At 42.9% G+C, this 19,494-nt stretch overlaps 1 protein-coding gene and 1 pseudogene across 3 annotated transcripts in view; both read left to right on the top strand.

The window, feature by feature from the left end:
- LOC136053210 (E3 ubiquitin-protein ligase TRAIP-like) overlaps positions 1 to 4,886 on the top strand; it is a 38,181-nt pseudogene extending 33,295 nt beyond the window's left edge.
- KLF12 (KLF transcription factor 12) overlaps positions 1 to 19,494 on the top strand; it is a 233,455-nt gene that overhangs the window by 34,347 nt on the left and 179,614 nt on the right. The gene's annotated exons all lie outside the window — the stretch shown is intronic.

The raw sequence follows: 19,494 nt of genomic DNA, 5'->3' as shown, positions 1-19,494 counted from the left end.
ACCAGGACATCTTCAATAGGAAGAGCTGCAATTCTGTTTGCTTTTCCCTCTTCTTTGATTTTCTTGGTTTATTGCTACAGAGCATGTATAGTTAACAGATGTACGGTTAACAGAATAAGCAGTTCAAATAGCATGGTAGTCAGGATGTATAATGAGAAGGATTATTGTGGTGGAAGGGAATAATCAGAAATAGGTGGAACGCTCACTCATGTCCCAGGCTCGCAGTGGAAAGACTCCACGAAGGAGCAATCTCCAGAAAGAGATCCTTTCCCAGTGGCAATCAGCCCTTAAAAGAGGTCTAAGAGAGGTGGAGCCAGGCTCCACCCCTTCCGGTCACACAGGTGCATTGCCTTCACCTGTGCTCCCACAGCTGACTCAGTGCTCTCCTCAGGTGATCAATCAGTGGTTCAGGCTGTGATTCAACAGTTCCAATACAGACCATCTCCTTTCTTAATAATGCTGAGCCTTTTCTAGATCTTGCTGCTCCACGACTCTTCCCTGAGGTCATAGTCAATTCATCCATGTTCTCATGACTAAGGATAGACAAATGTGCAGATGCATATCGGGGACAAAACGAAGAATGAAATAACCCTCAAATGCTGCAGTGCACGTGTGGACTTTCCCAGGAGGTATTTGAGAGAAACTAAGCTCTAGATGACATAACAAGTTATGTTTTTCACATACTTTTGGAAGGTGCTCAGAAACTAAGAAGCAAAGAACCTGAATTAATTCCATTTGTTTAAATATTCTTATTTTGCTTTCCTTAAGGTTTGCAGACCGAGATTATTTTATAACTGCGTGGTCTTTTTGTTCCTCAGGCAAATAAATTTAAGGAAGGTTGTGTCAACTATTACTTTGAGACTCAAATATTTTTTTTCTTCTCTAGGAGCACAAGCTCACACACAGAGAATACCAGACTGCTATAAGGGAAGCTTTCCTTTTAATACATTTAGTCCCTGCAGTTGTGAAACTCTTAACAGTTAAATCACCTAAAGTTTCTGTGGATGAGGATTTGATTTCTTAATGCCAAACTATCTCCTGAAATCAGCTGTTAACCTCTTAATAAAGACAGTAGCATTTGTTTTGATTTTGAAGCAGCTCAGTTTTCAGCTGCAACTAGTCTAAAGCCACATGTTTCTACTGAGGGCAGCATGCTGTAAGACTGGTGGTGCGTTTTTCCTTCAGTGGTCATTCTCTAGGAAGTTACTGAATCACTCTTCTTCTGCACCTCGCTGTTTGCTTCAGTCATGTGAAATGTTAATGCTCTGGAAATTACTGCTTTGGGAATTAATTAGATTTGGAGATTCTTGCATGAAGATGGTCTGATGCAGACTTTATATACATTTTAATGGTGGTAAATGCTTCGTATTTATAAAAACTGTATTAGCAATGAGGGGTACTATCCAGAAGAGAAGGATTTTAAATTTTTAGAATTAAAAACAATTTTTTGAGAGCAGCTTACATCCTGGTCTTGGTGTATTTTTGTTTTGGCTTTCAGAATTCAATGTACGTCAGTTGCTGTTTTCATCCTTGGCTGTTATTAGGAGATCCTGTGTGCACTTCAGAACAAGGGAGATGGTGGGTAAGAGCTGGTCAGGCAGCAGCGAACCAGCAATCTGTTTTTAAAGCTTCTGGTGTTTTATAAATGATTTTGGTCATACCATTCCAAATACCATTTTCTGTTCTGTGCATTGGACAAAATAAAATGTGCTAAAGCATAGAACATCTCCAGAATCATTTTGCAGGTATGTTTTTTCTGTAGTTTAAGTCTCAATAATAATAAAAAACTTGCACCTGACAGTAAAAATTGTGAGAGAGTTTCTGTATATTGCTTCATATAAAGTCCATGGGCATAGTGGAGGAGGGGAACGTAAAATAAAGAGAGGGCATTAAAAGGAATTGGGGAATAAAAGGAGTATAGGATTTTGTCCTTTTAAGTAAGACTATGTAATCAATAAATCTATAACAAACCAGTATATTTCAGTGGTGTAGCTGTGCAGCAAATACTAGTATTTAAGCATTAATCTTGTGAGAGTGAGTGGTGCCCTGCGTGCTGCCGCTGGGTTATTGTGGTAATGGTGTTTTGTGTGTGTGAAACTGCTCCCATCAGCCAGGTAACTTCTTTTGCTCCTTCTAGATGAACTGATGAAAGTGGTACATCCTTTTCATTACTGTTACAGCAAAAAACTGACTGCATGCAATTCAGGGGGATGTTTGCATGGCAAAACTGTTAGGCTGTTACAGGTCAAGGGTGGGTCAGGGCTGTGTAAATGTTGTGGTCACCTGCTGAGCTACGTGCCCACTACATCCAAGCGTGGTACATGTGTTCTCGTTGTGCCCCGTGGACAAATGTGGCATGCCTCGTGCCCTGCTCCTGCTGCTGCTGAGGTCTGTGCTTGTGAATGCCGCACTGCTGGGGGTGCTGTGGTTCCTGGAGGAAAGGAGTCCCATAGAGTTGGATTTGATGAGTGTGGGAGACGCTGTTTCAGGAATGGGAGGCTCAGGAATGGCAGTGGTGGGAGGGGAGAGTGAGCAGCTCATGCTTTGGTGCATGGCTGCCTACTTGCAGCTACCTCACCCGAGCTGTTCCCTTCACCAGCAGCAGCTCTAAGGTGCTATAACGTTGCTATGTTAACTTCCACATGTAAAAGGTGATGCTTATCTACAGTTCCTTGAATGGAACTTCAGTAAGCAAACCATGACTTTTCATATGTGAACAAACCAAAGCAGAAGGTTTTCAACAACATGAAAACTGTCCTTGGAGTTATGTGTTTGTTACACTTGGATGTTAACTCTGACAAGGCATGACGAGAGACATGAATTTAGCAGTCAACCTGAAGCACTGACTGAAATAATCTCTCTGGTTTGTTGGTGTCCAGAAGGCAGACATCTGCAGTGCAATGGGTCCAGGTATACGGCCTCATCAGAGAGACAGAAACATGCACACCTAATACCTGATGTATGATACCAGGGGGAGAGGAATTGGCTTGAGAAGCCTTTCTTCCCTTGGGCTGTAGGGAAGGCTGTGGGTGATGGGCTCAGGTGTGCAGCTGCCCACAGTTATCTGCCTGCATTTGATCGGAGGATGTCTGTCAGGTCTGTTCCCGGGACATGCACTGTTTCCCAGTGACAAAGCCACCCCCACTCCTTGGCTTCAGTACTTCAGCCTTTGGACTTCTTTCCATGATTTCGTAATTTTGTGTAAAGATATTTAAAAGTTCTGCTTACTTGGAAAATTGAATAAGATTGTTCAGAGAAGCAGCAGGAGTCAAGGGGAGTAAAGGGAATGGTAAAATATCCAACAAATACTCATCTAGTAATATCAGCAAGTCATATTTCTTATGTTGGACAGTGTGAGTTTATTTTAAATGAGATTTGAAGCAGTCACAGAGTCTGCAACCCACCAGATTTAGATTCATCTCACCTAACTTTGACACCAATGTGCTGGAGGCTATGTCGACATAAGAAAGTAATTTGGAGCAGCAGGAGCTGATCAGTAGATGAAAATGATGAAACCAGTCATTACTGTGGGCTTCTGTGATCCTGCTGGGGGTTGAAGCGTGCTTGGTGTGCTGCTGCAGAAGGGCTGTCACTTCTCAAGCCTTGGTGCCATGGATCCTTTTGGGGGAGGGGGGCGGGGACACTTCTGCAGGGATCCCTCAGTGCAGGATCCAGGTCAGCAAAAGATAAGTTATCAGTAAGCTCTTCTTTGATGTTGCCCTGGGGGAGCAGACTGCACTGGTTGCAGTGACCTTATGGAATGAAATGGACAAGGTGAAGACTCAGCTCTCTGTGAAAGAGAAGGAAAAACGAGAATGCCAGCCTGTCATGGATGGGCTGTGGGACACTGGATATATGCAATGCCACAATAGATTTGTTTCAGAAGGTACTGGGAGAGATGGTGATGCTGCATTCCTCTCTCAAGAAACAGATGAAATTCCTAGAGAAGCAGGAGGAGGTTAACAGAAGATCGGAGGAAGAGCCCTGCCACCAACAAAACAAGCTGAGAGCCATTGAGTAGATTGAATTGTTGCTTCAGAGCTAGGGGGGAGGAGATGGGCAGACAGATGGGAGTTGGGCAGGCAGCAGTTCACGGTCTACTGTCTTGATAAAGAAGGAATGTAAAAACTTGAAGACTTGCAAGATTGTTGGGGAGATGAGAGAAACAAAAAGAGCTATTCTCTGTCAACAGTGAGCTTCAGAAAACAGTTTCGGAGTTGGTTAAAACTAAGGAGGAATTAAAAAAACACACCTAGAAGGATCTGAAAAATGTGGACAAGGAGATTGTGAGTTTGAAGAAGATAGACATCCTGCAGGATATTTTGAAAGTGCTATCTGTAACCAGAGAAACACTCGTACAACCCATCATTGCAGTTACATGGGAGTGGATTTTTCGGCACCCAAAGCTCCGTTGTTTGCCCCAGAGCAATGAGATTGATCTAGATAATGTTTTTGATGTGGGCTCCCCTGAAAATCAGCCCTGCAGATCTCCCTTCAGCCTTGCAAAAAATGCAGAACCTGAATTAGAAAGCAGCCTCCAGTGGTATATTTGTCAAAGAGAGCTTTCAAGAAAACAATGGAGAGCTGGGGAGATGATCTGGAGGATGAGACTCTTGAAGGATTCCTTCAGCCTTCATCAGGAAGTCAGCTTTCTCCAAGAAGCGTGGGTAGCTTGCTGGGTCCTCAGAAGAACATGGGCAAGGTGAGATTGGGATGCGATGGTTTGGGAGACAGAACCTACCTAGCTCATACAGCCTACGAACCCTGCAGAGCTCTGTCTCTTAGCAGTGAAGAGCAAGAGGAACATCTCTAGAACAGCGTCTGCTGCACCCTCTGAGCTGTCCTCCACCAGCAGCTGGTCCAGTCTAGATGCTTTGTTGCAATGAGGTTGCCCCAAGGAACAGTTGGGTCAACCGTGCTTGCCCAGAGCCTGCTCCAAGCAAAGTTCTGGCCCTGCAGCAAGCCAGCAACAGACTCACCCTCTACTTAGTGCACGGATTGGTTCATCCTTCATTTTAGCCTTCTTCTCTCCCATTTCCTCACCTTTGCCAAGTTGAGCTGCCTCATTGAGCCTTGGGTAGGAGCATGGAGCTCGGATGTAGCACTGGGATTGTGGACAAGGGAGGAGGGATGCTGGTGAGCTCCATCCCACTTGGGAGCAGGAGAGGTTGCTGTGCTGTTGGCCTCTCCTCCTGGCCTAACCAGTGTGATTTCTTTGTATGAATTTCTGTTTTGTTTTTTTTTTCTTTTTTATTTTTTTTAATGTGACTGCAAGCATTTTGGTTGCGCTTTCAGAGTCTCTGACCCTGAATGTACCCCTGGCCTGTTGGCAGTGCTGCCGCAGGGCCCCCTCCTGGGGCTGGAGCTCCAGTCCCCCATGTTGTTCTGGTGGCCCTGAGGGCTATGCTTGGTGGTTCCCATCCCCCTCTGCTTCAGGCTTGGGCTCACAGGCCTGGACTATCTGCACAGCTGTGTTTAGGGAATAAAGAAACTGCTGTGAATTGGTTTAAAACAAGAAACGAACAACAAATGGAAACAATACCCCACACTCCAAGACCCTGGAGTGTGGAAGGAGGGGCAACAAAATTGGTGAGGAGTTGGATGTACAAGACTCACTGAGAGAGTGGCTGAGAGAATGGAGATTGTCTAGAGTGGAGAGGAGGAGACCTAGGGGGCCCTACAAACAGCCTGAAAGGAGGTTGTATTGAGGTGGAGGTTGGCCTTTTCTCCCAGGTAACAGTGATAGGTCGAGAGGAAATGGCCTTGCGTTGCTCCCAGGGAGATTTGTGTTGGATGTTAGGAGAAACTTCTTAAAAAGAGTGGTGAGGTGTCTGAACAGGCTGCTGAGGGATGTGCTGGGGTCATCGTCCCTGGAGGTGTTCAGGAAGAGTGGATGTGGCACTGAAGGATGTGGTCTAGTGTGATCGTTGTCAGGGGCTAATAGTTGTCTTTCCAACCTTAACAATTCTATGAATTTTGTGGTCCTGTGTTGTAGCTCTCCGTTCTCTTTTACAGCTGCAATTAAAGATTTGTCGAACACTTACTTTTAGAACCCAAATTCACAAAAAAATGTTCCTTCTACTTCTCAGAAAGGGAAGAGGTCTTGTTTTATTTTTTTACTTTGTGCTGCACTAGGTTTGGTTTTTCTTTATTTGGCATCCTTGTTTGGCCTGACTATTACCCTGTGAACAGATGAATGATTCATCATTGTGCCCAGAGGAAGACACTTTTTTTTTCCTACGAATAATGTTGCAGAAGTTGCCTTTTCTTTTTTTCTTTTCCCCTTGGGAATTGCTGCTGCATAGAAAATCCACCGAATGGGATGCAGTTATGTAAGAAATGAATCTACCCTTGCTGTGTGCTTGCTGCATCTCACTGGAGGAGTCTCAGCACGATGTGTCATGCAGATGATTTCCAGTTAGAGTGCACCCATATGGACTCTCGCTCGGGCCCCACTCTCGTGGGCAGTGTCTGTGTCCTGTGCTGTGTGCATGTGTCAGCACTGCAGTGTCTGGAGCATTACCTTATTTTCCTACTACAGAAGCATAGAATGGACCCATAAGGATTGCAGAATCAAACTGCTGGCTCCACACAAAGCCACCCAAAAATCAGATCATATGATTGAGAGCCTTGTCCAAGCACTTCTTGAACTCGCATGATTTCAGTGCCATGATGACTGCCCTGATGAGCTCGTCCCAGGGCCCGAGCACCCTCTGGTTAAGAACCTTGTCCTGGCAACCAGCTTGTCTTCTCAACCTGCAAGCAGGATGTGCCAGTCTTATAGTGAATCTTGAATGGATCATTCTAGATGTTCCAGAAGCATTTTGTAATTCAGTTGTGTATCTGCTGCTTGCATCATAATCTGTTGGTCCCCTTTCTTTTGCTAGTCTGATAAATGGGTCATAGAACTGTGTTATGAGAGCATGTTTGCAGCTCTCTCTGTGGATGTTATTGATGCCTCTGGACGAAAGGGACAGGGAAAGATGACAGTAGGCTGTCATGAAGGGCTTCAAATAATTTGAATTAATTCAAACGCAGAATAGTTAATGCCCTGAAGATCTTTGAATAGGAGCGTATTTCAGATTTGCAAGGCACAAGTTAGCTAGCCATGATACCACCTTAAAATTCAGTGGCCTGCTGTGTGCAAGCGAATATTTTTGCATGCTGCATCAAGTTCTGAAATTTTAACTAATACATTTAATGACGGTTTCCAGTATAGATGGGTGATGCTTCATTGCGTGGCTTCTTCAAAATACCTCCCTGTGACTGTTTTCTGGTGTGCAAGAGATTGATTGCCAAAGTGGATTAATGCCTTCCACATCTGCAATTTGTAGTTCAGATCAAAAGTGAAGTAAGCCATACGTGTTCCGAGTGGACATGTGTGCACATTATAAATACTGCCGCGCAATCTGGCCTGCTTAGAGAATTAAGAGCTCCTATTTTGTAGGAGAGATTCAGTGCTAAAATATTAGTATTTCATAAGCACCGCAGATTTACCCTCAATTACATTTTTTCAGATTAATCCCCGAATCGCTCTCTGAGGAAAATTTTCAGTCAGACTTCAGCTTTTTGCTTCTTTTATAAACGATGCTCTGTGTTAAACTTCGCAAGTTTTATAGCTGCTGGGTTTTAAGGACCGGAGTTGTCTGGCGGTTTTCCAGCCAGCCCAGCTGCCGTGGGAAGAACTGTGTAGGTCGGCAAAGTGCGGTGTGGGCTCCTTTGTTAAATCCATTACTCTCGTACTGAGAGGGTGAGAGAAACAGGTATTAACTGCGGTGAGGGCTTGGTTATTTGAGAGCTTTCCGCCTTTTCATCTTGACCTTCCAAAATTATCTCCGCTACCCGGGTACGTCAGGGTTCTTTTTTATTCTGAAATTCCTCATGGCTTTCAGGTGTTAGCGAGCCTGGAGGTTTCGTTCTGCTTCTTTCAAGGGAGCTGTCGGGGGGTATGAGTCTTTGCGGCCTCTGCCGTGAAGTCGGTGCCATTCTGTGGAAAATACATAAAAATCTATAAAAGGGCCCTTCTCTGAGGGTCCTCCGAGCGTCCTCAGGGAATGCAAGCACAGCTGCCTCACCTTTTGGTCATAGCTAGGAAAGGATACCATTTCCAGGCCTTTATAAAAGGAACAGTCAGCGTGGGACAAAGGCTCCCGGGTGTTTATTTTACACGGCTTACTTAGAGGTATGGATGAACAAATACAAAGATTAATGCAAGCAGTGAGCTGCAGGTTGCGGACACTACAGCAAACACAGGCGAGAAAAAAAAATCAATTTTTCACAAATGAAAAAGGAGAAAAAAATCGATAGGGAAAGGGCTGTTATTTTCAATTTAAAACAGGAGGAGCTGAGGTTTGATCTCTGAGTTCATGCTTTCCTGTTCTCATTCACATGTTCCACAGCTCTGTTATTGGAGAACTACAGACTGAGTGGTATAGAGATCATTAAATATAAATAGCTAAAAGAGTGTGAAACGCTCCCCCATCCTTATTTATTTACTCATCTTGTCTGCTGGCAGATATTTATACGTCTTTAGTTAACTCCTGCAGATGTTAGTTCTCAATATAGGACCGAGATTTCTCTCTGAAGTCCACCAGCCTTTTTCTGGTGTGTGTTTTGACAATATTTAAAGCACGGGACTCAGGCTGTCGTTATTGATCTGTGTTTATTTCTTTTCAGCAGACTGTGATTCCATCTGGCTACCTGATGGTGAGAGTGCCCCACAAAAACATTACCAATATTTTAAGTGGAAATGCAGAATTTGTCTTTGCAGTACTGCTTGCATGGGGTCTGGCCCATTACACTGTGAAGGGACCCAAGCAGGATGCAGAGGATCCTCTCATCTCCCATGGTGCAGTGTGCCAGATTGCCACGGCAGAGTGCCAGGTTCTTATGTTAGGAAGAGAGACCTAAACAGCATGGCTTCTTCTGGCTCATTTCTGTCACTAGATTCCATATTGCCACACACATCTGTAGTAGTGTTAACTGTGTGAGAGCTGGCCTACCTTGCAAATCTGGTTATCCAGAGACACAGCCTGGTAGACGGTAGGCAAAACTGTTTGCTGGTGTGAAGCCTTTTCTTACTAAAGGCCCATAAAAGTGGAGGGCTTGTTTGCAAGCAGGCTCTTGGTAGCTCTTGACTCAAGAGAGAAAGTGAAAATAGGAAAGTACTGTCAAGTTCATGTAAGATGTGCAAAGCAAAAAAAGTCATTGTTTAATCTCTGGTAATTATTTTTTGTAATTTTTTTTTTTAATCTTAATTGGATTTGCTTATCTCCTGTGTATGACTCCTGCTGGCACTGCAGAAGGGTATAGTGAAATACATCCACTTAGAGGTTCTGCAAAGGTCAGTGGGAGAAATGAGAGTCCAGTCTGATGTAATGATTTCACCCTGACAGGCAGCTGAACTCCACAACTCTCACTCTCCCTCTTCAGTGGAAGATGGGGAAGAAAATATGATGAAAAAGGGTTCAAGGGTTGAGATGAGGACAAGGGAGCTCACTCACCTAGTACCATCACAGGCAAAATAGACTCACTGTAGGGAGATCAATGTGTAATTTATTGCCTATTGCTAACAGACTAGAGCAGTGAGAACTAAATGCAAACTACAAATACCTTCCCTCCATCCACCCTATTTTGCCTTCTTCTTCTAGTGACACAGGGGAACTGGGGCTGTGTTCAGCCCTGTAACACTTTGCCACTGCTCCTCCTCCACATGCAGTCCCTCCCACAGGATGCTGTCCTTCCCAAACTGACCCTGTGTGAGCATCCCACAGGCTGCAGCTCTCCAAGCACTGCTCCAACACTTCTCTGTACCACAGGGCCCACCCTCTGGGCACTGCTCTGTAGGGGTCCCCATGGGCACAGCCCCCCCAGCCTTCCTGCTCCACTGAGGGCTGCTCTCCACAGGCTGCAGCTCCAGCCCAGGGCTGCTCCTGCAGGGTTATCCATAGGCTGTTCCTCCTTCAGGCCTCATCCACTGCTGCCAAAAAGCTACTACTCAACCTCTCCCTATGGTAGTTTGCCACCTGCTCACATTTGTTGTGTATTTGAATGCATTCTTTTTCCCTAAATGGCGTCTGTTGGAGTACCAGCCCTCATGGGAGAGTGAGGAGTGGCCGGGGACTTTGGGCAGCGTCATCACCAGTGGTTGTGGTGGGAAATTATGTGCTCAAACCCTCAGTTGCCTGTGTGCAGTGTTATTGCATGGAGAAGTGTCAAAAAATGACAACTTGATCTCTTGTATTTCTGTTCTTTCCTCTGCAGTTTTTGAGGCTGTGCAAGTTTTCTGCCATCGCAGATTCTGATGTGGTATGAAGCTAAGCTGGCGCTTCTAATGAAAAGACATTTGTAGCAGAAAGAATCCTTTCCGTGTGGTTTGAGGAAAGGCTGCTTTATTATTTTAAAACTTTCTTTTTTTTTTTTTTTTTTTTTTTGTAGGAAAGCATGGGAGATGAACAGGAAAGGATAGAATTCCTCGCAGATATGCAGAAACTGAAGTGTTAAGGGATTCTTTCATGATAAATGTGTACATGTCTGGTTGGGAAAGCAGCCAAAGAGGCTGACAGTCTCTGGGACATTCAGTAGTTGACGATCAGAAAAAAAACAGTAGTGTGCCAGACAGCCTCATGCACAATGTCTCTCCTGCTGAAGACAAGGTAAATAGTATTAGCTGCTCTGTTCAGTCTTGCTACGGAGTACGTGAACAGGGTTTGAAAATCAAAGGGCACAGCAGCTCAAATGCATCAAGTTTCTCACTTCAGCCTTTTAATAAAACGCACAGCATTCCTGTGTTTCTGCTGCTGGCTGGTCTTGTAAAAGACTCAGTCATGGTTTGCTGGGGTTGTCTGCAGGAGCCAGGTGCCCTCATGGCACTGTGGCTGTGAAAAGATGTTCTGGTGGAGAAAACAGAAATAGCCCTTGGCTTTAAAAGCAATCCCCTGGCTCTAACTGGTTGCGCTCAGGTCAGGATTGGAGAAAGCAGGACAGTGTGTAGGATGATTCAACAAGCTCTCCTTGTGGAGTTTGACTCCTTCCTCAGAGACTGTGGTAGTTGCTACAGAATTGAAAATGCTTTTAAGAAACTGTCAAGTAAAGCCTGAGTGGTTCCTGTGCTCTTGCTGAGCTTGAGCATAGGTGCACTAAATGTTATTTTCTCTTTCTTTTTGTTGATTTGCTGAAATTCAGAGTAGTCAGAAATAGGAATGTGATGAATATACCACCAGTAGCCATATTATCGTCTTCTAAGTATGTTCAAAATCACAGGACATTTGACAGATTTATATATTAAAAATAAAGAAGCCACAAGTTTTTACAGATGAGTAGCTTAGAAGTTGCATCTTTCTGAATTTTTCTATCCTCTTATTTCTCTGAATGCATTTTTTCCTCTCTCCATATCTGACTCATCTTCATACGAGTGTCTTGTTCACATTTGTCTGATGCTCTCTGTTCATTGTTCTCTCGCCTTTTTGTGTTTCTTTCCATTCTAGTCTCTCGTTAATGAGGATGCATATGAAAGATGCTCTTGTTATTTTAAAATGTGTAAAATTAAAGTATATATTTTGTTTTATTGACGTCACTTCCTGGGAGTGGTCAACTCAGCCTGAAGATTCAGTGGATTCTGTGAAGAACAGGATGAGGAAAAAAAAACCAACAACAAAACAACCAACCACCACCAAAAGAAAAGAGGTTCTTCCCTCAGACCTTCTGAACCTTCTTGAAGTACTTTAAATTTTCATACTCAAAGAGCTGTAGAAATTTATTCCGTTTCTTCTGTATTTCCTCTCTCTCCACCAATTGTCCCGTTCTTCTTACTTTTGGCCATATTTATTTTCCTCACTTTGTGTGCTCTGTTCTCTTGCTTCTCTTGCTCAAGTTCCATCTTTCTAGTGCTGTTCTTCCTTCTTTTGTCTATGCTTCTCCTTTCCCAGAAGGTTTTGCTTTGGTGGTTCCCCCTTTCCCTGAAAGTGACTGCTGCCTTTTGGCATGTCCATCCCTTTGTTTGCCTTTGTTAGTGCGATACATGGAGAAGACTCCTCTGCTTTTCTGCGACTTTGTGCCTCATCTCATGGCTCATAGTCTTCACCCATTATTCATCATCTTCCTTCTGAGCAAGAAGGATTGTCTCATTTATCTAAATCCTGTTGAAAATAATTGCGTTCCTAGAGGCTCCTGAAATTTTAGTACTATCCATTTACTAACTCTGATCTGATCTTTAAAGGTTGGGCAGAGGGTTCCATCACACTGTAAAGAGCCTTATTCCCCAGGCTTTAAGTCCCAGCTCAGATTTCTGGGTGCTCAGATTTCTGGGTGCTTGGGCTTGTGGACCATCTGTCTGTGGACCCATGGGATAGGGGGTGATGTGCCAAGTGCTGGATCTGATTTTTCTGCTCTGTTCAGAGGTGTCAGTTAACTCAGAGTTCCCAAGCTGAGTAGCTGCCCTTCTAAACATTAGAGTTTATTGCGCCGTTTTATTTGTGGTTCTGGCATTTTGGAGGTAATTTGAGATCGAGTGGTGAAAAATCATTGTGACCAAGTCAAAATCAAGCAGTTTGAACTGTAGTTTGAAGGGTACTTCATTGCAACAAGCATTTAAAACAAAAGCTGAGATAAGCACTATCAGTGAAAGGACCTTAAAAAGGCTGCATCTAGGAGTTGTAAAGATATGATGTGTATGAAAGTGGTTGTAGACAATGTTTTACCTTTTACTGTCCATTTCTTTTTACAATCTTATGGCAAAGGTTTAATATTAAGTAGATGAAAACTCGTATTTCTTTCAAGATCTCCAGTTAAATGTGTTTGTGCTTCTAATAAGTCCACATTTTCAGAAGCTGATAATGCTCAACTAGAAAAGTTTATTCTGAGCAAAAACTTAGTGTAGGATATCACAGAAAAAAAAAAGTGATTTCAGGTTTAAATTACCTTCTACCTGTGAAGGATTTAGCAGGACCACCAAAATTATGTTGTACCCTACTGCAAAACAGCCTTCTCTGTAATGGCAGTGATATCTTTTCCAGAAAAGGAAGGTAACTGTTGGCATGTGACTTGAGTTAAGGTGTTGCCCAGTGGTGGCATTTGCTTTGAATTACTTGAGAGGGACTCGTTTTCTTAAATAATATGTTCAGAGACCATGCCAAAGAAAACTTGAGTGATTCTAGGAATGTGTATTCCATTGGTTAGCAGCTGTGTCTGTGGTGCATTTCTGTCCTGGTCCCTTTGCTAAGCTAGACCTGCAAGCAAATCTTGGAGGTTTCATTGCAGCTTTGTGTTCTTTTGCCTCTGTAATTGAACACACAACATGAGTATGCCTTTTGTGCTGCATACTGTGAGGCAGTTCACAGGTAAAATTGAAACTGCAGCCAAACATGTTAAACTGTACTGAAGCAAAGTACTGAAAATCACCACAACATATCCAATGTCTTGTCTTTTACTGCCTGTTCCTTGTTGAGGTGCCCGTTGGCATCGTGTTGGACAATGAAATGTCACTCATGGGTTAATTTAGTTTTTTTTTGAACCACATTTGTATGTATATCAGGACTCAACATTGAGTGTTGAGAAGTGAAAATGCTCCTGTGGATTCTTCATCACCTTGTTATGGAGAGTTCTCTTGGGTTCACTCACTGTTCCAGGGGTGCCATTCATTACGTTAGGAATGATCCCACTGATGTCTAATGATGAAATGTGTGGCTCTGTCAACAGTGGGCAACTTCTGAGATGATCCCAGAATTACAGGAAAAACAAACCAATTATAAGACCTCAGAACTCAGTCCTACCAACTCTTGCCATTAAATTCTTGACATCTTTCTACTGAACAAAAGTATAAAAATTGTCTTAAAATCCATTTAAAATTCATTGAGGTATTAAGATTAATATGAATTAAGGAATGCAAGAAATAACTGTGGCTTGAGTCTAATTATTAGTTTTATGTTTTGTAAGTACAGTTCTCTTACCTACATTAGATAATCTCAGTCTGCATCAAGATCTGGACACTGTACCTGTCACCATCAAAATTCATTTTGGTCAACTTGCATAACAGCAGTGACTTCAAAAAGAGAGCTGGCAGTTGGAGATGGTGAGTAAGCCTCTGCAGAGCTCAGAAACAGCTCACAGTTCTGATGTCAGTGGGTGTCCCGAGTGTTCGACATCTCCTGCAGTCAAGTCAGATATTTATGCATGGAAAAAGTAAACATTAAGTCTGTAGCATACTGATAGGTTATTCTTGGGGGATTAGAAACAAATGTATGATATTAAAAATTTGAGCTGTCTGAAACAATGTTTTTCTCCTCCCTCTGGACGTATTTATACAGTGTAAGCCTAATCAGAAGTGTCAGAAATCTGTTTTTCTCATACTTTCAGTGAAAACCAATATGTAAAACTGTGGTAGCCATACTCCTCTCAATACTTTCACGAGTTGCCATTGTAATAATGAATTTAAATCCCTTCCTTTTCCACTTCAGAATCCACGAGGGTGAAACTGGCTTTATATTTTACCTGCAAAGTATTTAGGCAGCGAGTCTTCAGTGGATGAGGGATGCTCCAAAAGTAACGAGTGCAGCAGGCAGTCTCTCGTTCATCACTGGCGAAAACTTGTAGCTAATGGTGACAACTATGCTGAAAAGTACTGTTCTGTAGCTGAGAATTTGCTCTGTCAAGTAGTGTTGTGCTCATCGTATCAGCTGTAGTTTCCATGGAAGTACATGCATTACTTTCAGAGTGACGTATGGATTTGTTCTCTCCCTCCTTCTCCTCTGAAGAGTATGGGTTAAATGTTAAAGCATCTAAATTTTGTTACTGTACTCTTCAGAAATGGAGCTGCGTATGCTCTGTAGCAGGAGAATTGATAATAATGTGGTAGTTCTTTTAGGCATTAGTTACTGTGGCAAGTTGGTTATGGGTTTGATGTGAAATGTTTTGTTATTTTTCATTCAGTAACACTGCCAGTTGCTTAGCTGCTGCTCTCTTCTATAAAAACGTGAAGCACTGAGTGTTGGTGTGACCCAGCACACTGAGGGGGAGGTATGGTTGCTTGCCCTTGGGCTTTGCTGTGGGCTCTTGACGTGTCATTCACGGAGAGGCCGTGCTGGTGAGCATCATTGCTGTCAGTGGCGGGGCTCTATAGAGATGCCCAGAGGCTGTGAAAGTAGGAGCCCAGCCCCAGGCAGAGCTCTCTTCCAGATATTTCCCAAGGACAGACACATCCCACGACGCCAAACTGAGCGTGACTATCATGATGCTGAAATAGTCAGAATTTTCCAGTGTGCTTTTTGTTCGTTGTTCCTATTTTCGTATGAAATTTGTTACGCCATTGTGAAAAATGATTATGGACATTGCTGAAAAATGTTGTTATAACGCAACGTGAAGTATTCTGGAACTGTGGCATGACCTGGGCACTGCGTTATTGTTCTGAATCTGAGAAACTGTATAATCTAAGTTGCATAAATTTTTGAAGATGAGGGGGAACTGATCATGTCCTCAGAGACCTCGGTTTAACTTCAGCACGGAAGTATAATAATAACCCCATATTCCATATGCAATTCTGCTGATGCGATCTGTGGAGTCCTGGCTGATTAGTATCATGTATGTTTCTTAGTGCTTTGTTCACAGATGATAAGAAACTGCAGAAATCTGCTCATCCTTCTGTTCTGTCATGTGATTCATAGTCTTGGTTTGTACGGAAAGATCTGAAACTTGAAATTTCTGTTTGGAAGATATTTTGTTTCTCAGATGGATTCCAATATGCTTATATAAACATTTCACATGTGCCTGGAAGACTAGAAAAGGAACCGGTGCAATTATCATTATTATTTATTTATTTATTTATTTATTGGAAGCTTGCAGTGTCTCCCTTTGAGCACTTAACTTGAGCTACTGAAGTCCCCCAAACATAGCCTGAAAGTATGCATTAATAATCATGTGATTTTTGCAGTCATGTACTTCTGGTTGTTCTTGTCACACATTGTTATTTCTCTCCCTCTACTCTACCTTGGCGAGGCCTCACCTGGAGTATTGTGTCCAGTTCTGGGCTCCCCGGTACAAAAAAAGACTGGGATTTTCTTGAAAGAGTCCATCAGAGGGCCACAAAGATGATAAAGAGCATGGAACGCCTTTCTTATGATGAAAGGCTGAGAGACCTGGGTCTGTTCAGCCTTGAGAAAAGAAGACTCAGAGGGGATCTGATCCATGACTATAAATATCTAAGGAGCGGGAGGCAAAGGGATGAGGCTGGACTCTTCTCAGCAGTGTGTGATGATGGGACAAGGGGAAATGGCCACAAACTGAAGCACAGTAAGTTCCACACAAATGTGTGGGAACTTCTTCCCAGTGCAGTGACGGAGCAGTGGCACAGCTGCACAGAGAGGTGGTGGAGTCTCTTCTCTGGAGATGTTCTGGACCTGCCTGGACGCCTACCTGTGCAACCTGGGCTAGGGAGCTGCTTTGGCAGGGGGGTTGGACTCGATGATCTCTAGAGGTCTCTTCCAGTCCCTACAGGTCTGTGACTTTGTGATTCTAGTGTCTGTGTGACCACAGTGTAGCTATTCCTCATTGGCGTGCAGCAAACTGAAAAAAATAGGAAAAATAGGTTGCTCTGCTGTTTATTCAAGTTTGAAATATCTTCAAGAATGGAGATTTGGTGACCTTTGTAGGAACTCTGTCCACCTGTATATAAAACTTTTCCTAATTAATTTTGCTTGCTACAGTTTGTGTCCTTCGATTCCTACCATGTGCCTGCACAAGGAGCCTGACTCTGATGTCTTTTTACCCTATTCAGTAGCCACAGGCAGCTGTAGGATCTCCTTCACACTTTCCCTTTTCCAGGTGGACCAGCCCCAGCTCTCACAGCCTGTCCATGTGCACCATATGCTGCAATCCCCAACCAGACTGGTGGCCTATGCAGGCTGTTAATGGAGCTGTTCTGTGGTACTAGTGGCTAGCAGTCAACCACTGCTGGGAATTGGAGTAGCTGAGGACCACATTTTGAGCCCAGTGGTCCAGCTAGTATCCCACCTGTGTTGCAGTCCAATAGTGGGAGTTGAAGGACAGTTTATCTGGCCTGCTCAATAAATCATGTTTGTTTCACAGTAGTAGTATTTCTCTCTCATAAATCTTGTGGCATTTTTAAAACATAAGTCAGAAGAATGATTTCATCCCTGCATCCTCTGGTTCCTTTGGTCTTGAGGGTTTTATTTCAGTCATTGCCTCCGTCAGCCATCTGCAGTGTTCTTGTTCAATTCATATTTTCATATCTCCCCGCAGACCTTCCTGCCTTGTATTTTCAGGAGAAAACCTGCACGTGTGGTAGTTACAGGAGGCAGTCCTTGCTTTTGAAGGTCATGGTATTTTACTTCCTTTAACTAATGCTTTCTCCTGTCCTTCTCTTGTTCTACCATATGGTAATATTTCCCCTTGTTTCCCATTCTTTCTTCTTCTCGATTTTAATCCTTGTTCTTTGAGACCTGGCTCTCTGTCTATTTTCCTTCTTTTAAAATACAAAATATTATGACATTTTCTGTCTTTGTCACGCTGCTTCCTTGCATGTCTCCCCAGTGCTCTGTTTGTGACTTTGGTGGCAGGGGCTTCCTGTCTGTGTGTGAAAGAAAACCTGCCTCTTGAGCTTGTTCTCACGGGAAGGAATTGCTAAAAATGGCAAAGCTGGGGCACTGGACTGTGAGAGCTTTTCAAGCAAAAATTAATTAATATACCTGTTTTAAAGTCAGTGGGAACGCACAGTGACAAAATAGCAGTCAGATGCTGGAGTCATCTGTTAATTCTGTGAAAAGAATCTTATGTAAAAGTATTAATCTTGCATAAAAACATGAGCACAGCAAAACACATTTGAAGCACAGTTTTCCATTTGCTGTATCTTACAGTCATTTAGTCTTTTCGGAGAGAGGCTGGAGATAACCCCAGCTTTTACACTCTAGGGATCAGTAGTGTTTTGCACAGTTGCAGTGAGTAGTAAGTTAATACTCCCCTGTTTTCATTTCTGAGTAGCAGAGGAAATACAAATGCAATAGATTGAGTTGCATTAAATATGTATTCATTGCTCTTCTCTAATTTTCAATAGCAGTTTGATTCTTCTTGCACTCTTCCTGCTATTACCTTTCCATTACTGTTAATCTTCTCTTGTTTTTCATAAGTATTTATTGATGTTTCTTCCCACCTTTAAAAGCAGTGTGTTACGTGACTGTAAAACATAAGGGAAGATAATTAAAAGATGTGTAATTTCTAATGGCTTTATTAATCTCGTTTTCAGGCAGTACATCTCCATAGCGGTACAGAAATGAAGCATTCTGTCTGACATCTACTCATTAGAGTACATCTACAGATCCAGGATTCTTCATAGCTGAAAACTATTCTGTGATCAAATTATAACATGGAAAAGAATAGTTTGCAAAGCTTTGTGTGTAGAATAGAATAAAACCTAGTATTATTTGTGTTGGCTCTCTGAGTGTGACTAAGCCGGTGTTACCAAATCCCAAGAGATCAGAGGTATTTAGAAGTGTCTGTACATAGAAATAACACCTTTTGTGTGTGGTTACTTTGAGAGTGGCTGCATTTCCGTGTGTCCTTTTGCTATACTGAAAAGATTTTTATTTTAATAGTGAAAACAGTGTTATTGTGAATGCATCCACATTGCTTGTTGCTACTATATAGCTGTTGGGTTGCTGCAGATTTGCACTGTATCTTTACATAGTTTGAGTTGAGATGCATTGAAATTGTGTGCGGGGGAAGGGGTGAGGGGAAGGGAAGGAAGCAAAAACCTACCATCACCACCACCAAAAAAAAAAAGAAAAGCCATGGACCAAGTGCTGACTTTTCTGTTTGCTAGGGATCACCACCGATTAGATCATCGGCTCCGAGGACCTTTGCAATGACCTAGATGTGCCAGTATCACAGAGTTCAACAGTATCCAGAAACTTAATCTGACTGGGATTAGCACCAGACTTGCCTCTTTCAGAAAATAGATATAGCTGGGAGAATGTGGACTTCTGCATAAAGGAACTGTCTTTTGCTGCTTGTGTTCTGGGGGCACCATGTGTCAGAAAGCTCCTGTTCAAGATCAGTTTTGAGAAACTGGTGAAGTGATTGCTATTGTGAATGTATATATCTTTTTGGACGTTTAAAATGCGACTGTACTGTTCAGTGTGGTACTGAGGAATGAAAATGTCCTTTTCTTACATTCCCTCTTGCTCCTGACAGCTAAAACACTATATCAACAATACATATTTGGGGGGGGGGGGTGACTAGGTGATCTCCAGAGGTCTCTTCCAACCCCTATGCTTCTGTGATACTGGCTTTTGTCTTTATTTTTGTCTCCTTTGCAGACATAGTCTGTGAAGTATACTCTGCAAAACAACTGTAAAAGGCATACAAGTGATTGGAATTAATCACAGTCTGTGTGGAGCAGAGCCCTAACTTTCATTTTAAAATGTTTGCTTTACAGATAGATGTCAGTAGGAATGATTGAAGTAAACATCAGAACTCTTGACAGAACTC

This window comes from Cyrtonyx montezumae, unplaced genomic scaffold (assembly GCF_038088225.1).
Source record: "Cyrtonyx montezumae isolate F1298 unplaced genomic scaffold, pur_monq_1.0 scaffold_3, whole genome shotgun sequence".
Classification (NCBI taxonomy): Eukaryota; Metazoa; Chordata; class Aves; order Galliformes; family Odontophoridae; genus Cyrtonyx; species Cyrtonyx montezumae.
This window is presented reverse-complemented; position numbering and strand designations above follow the sequence as displayed.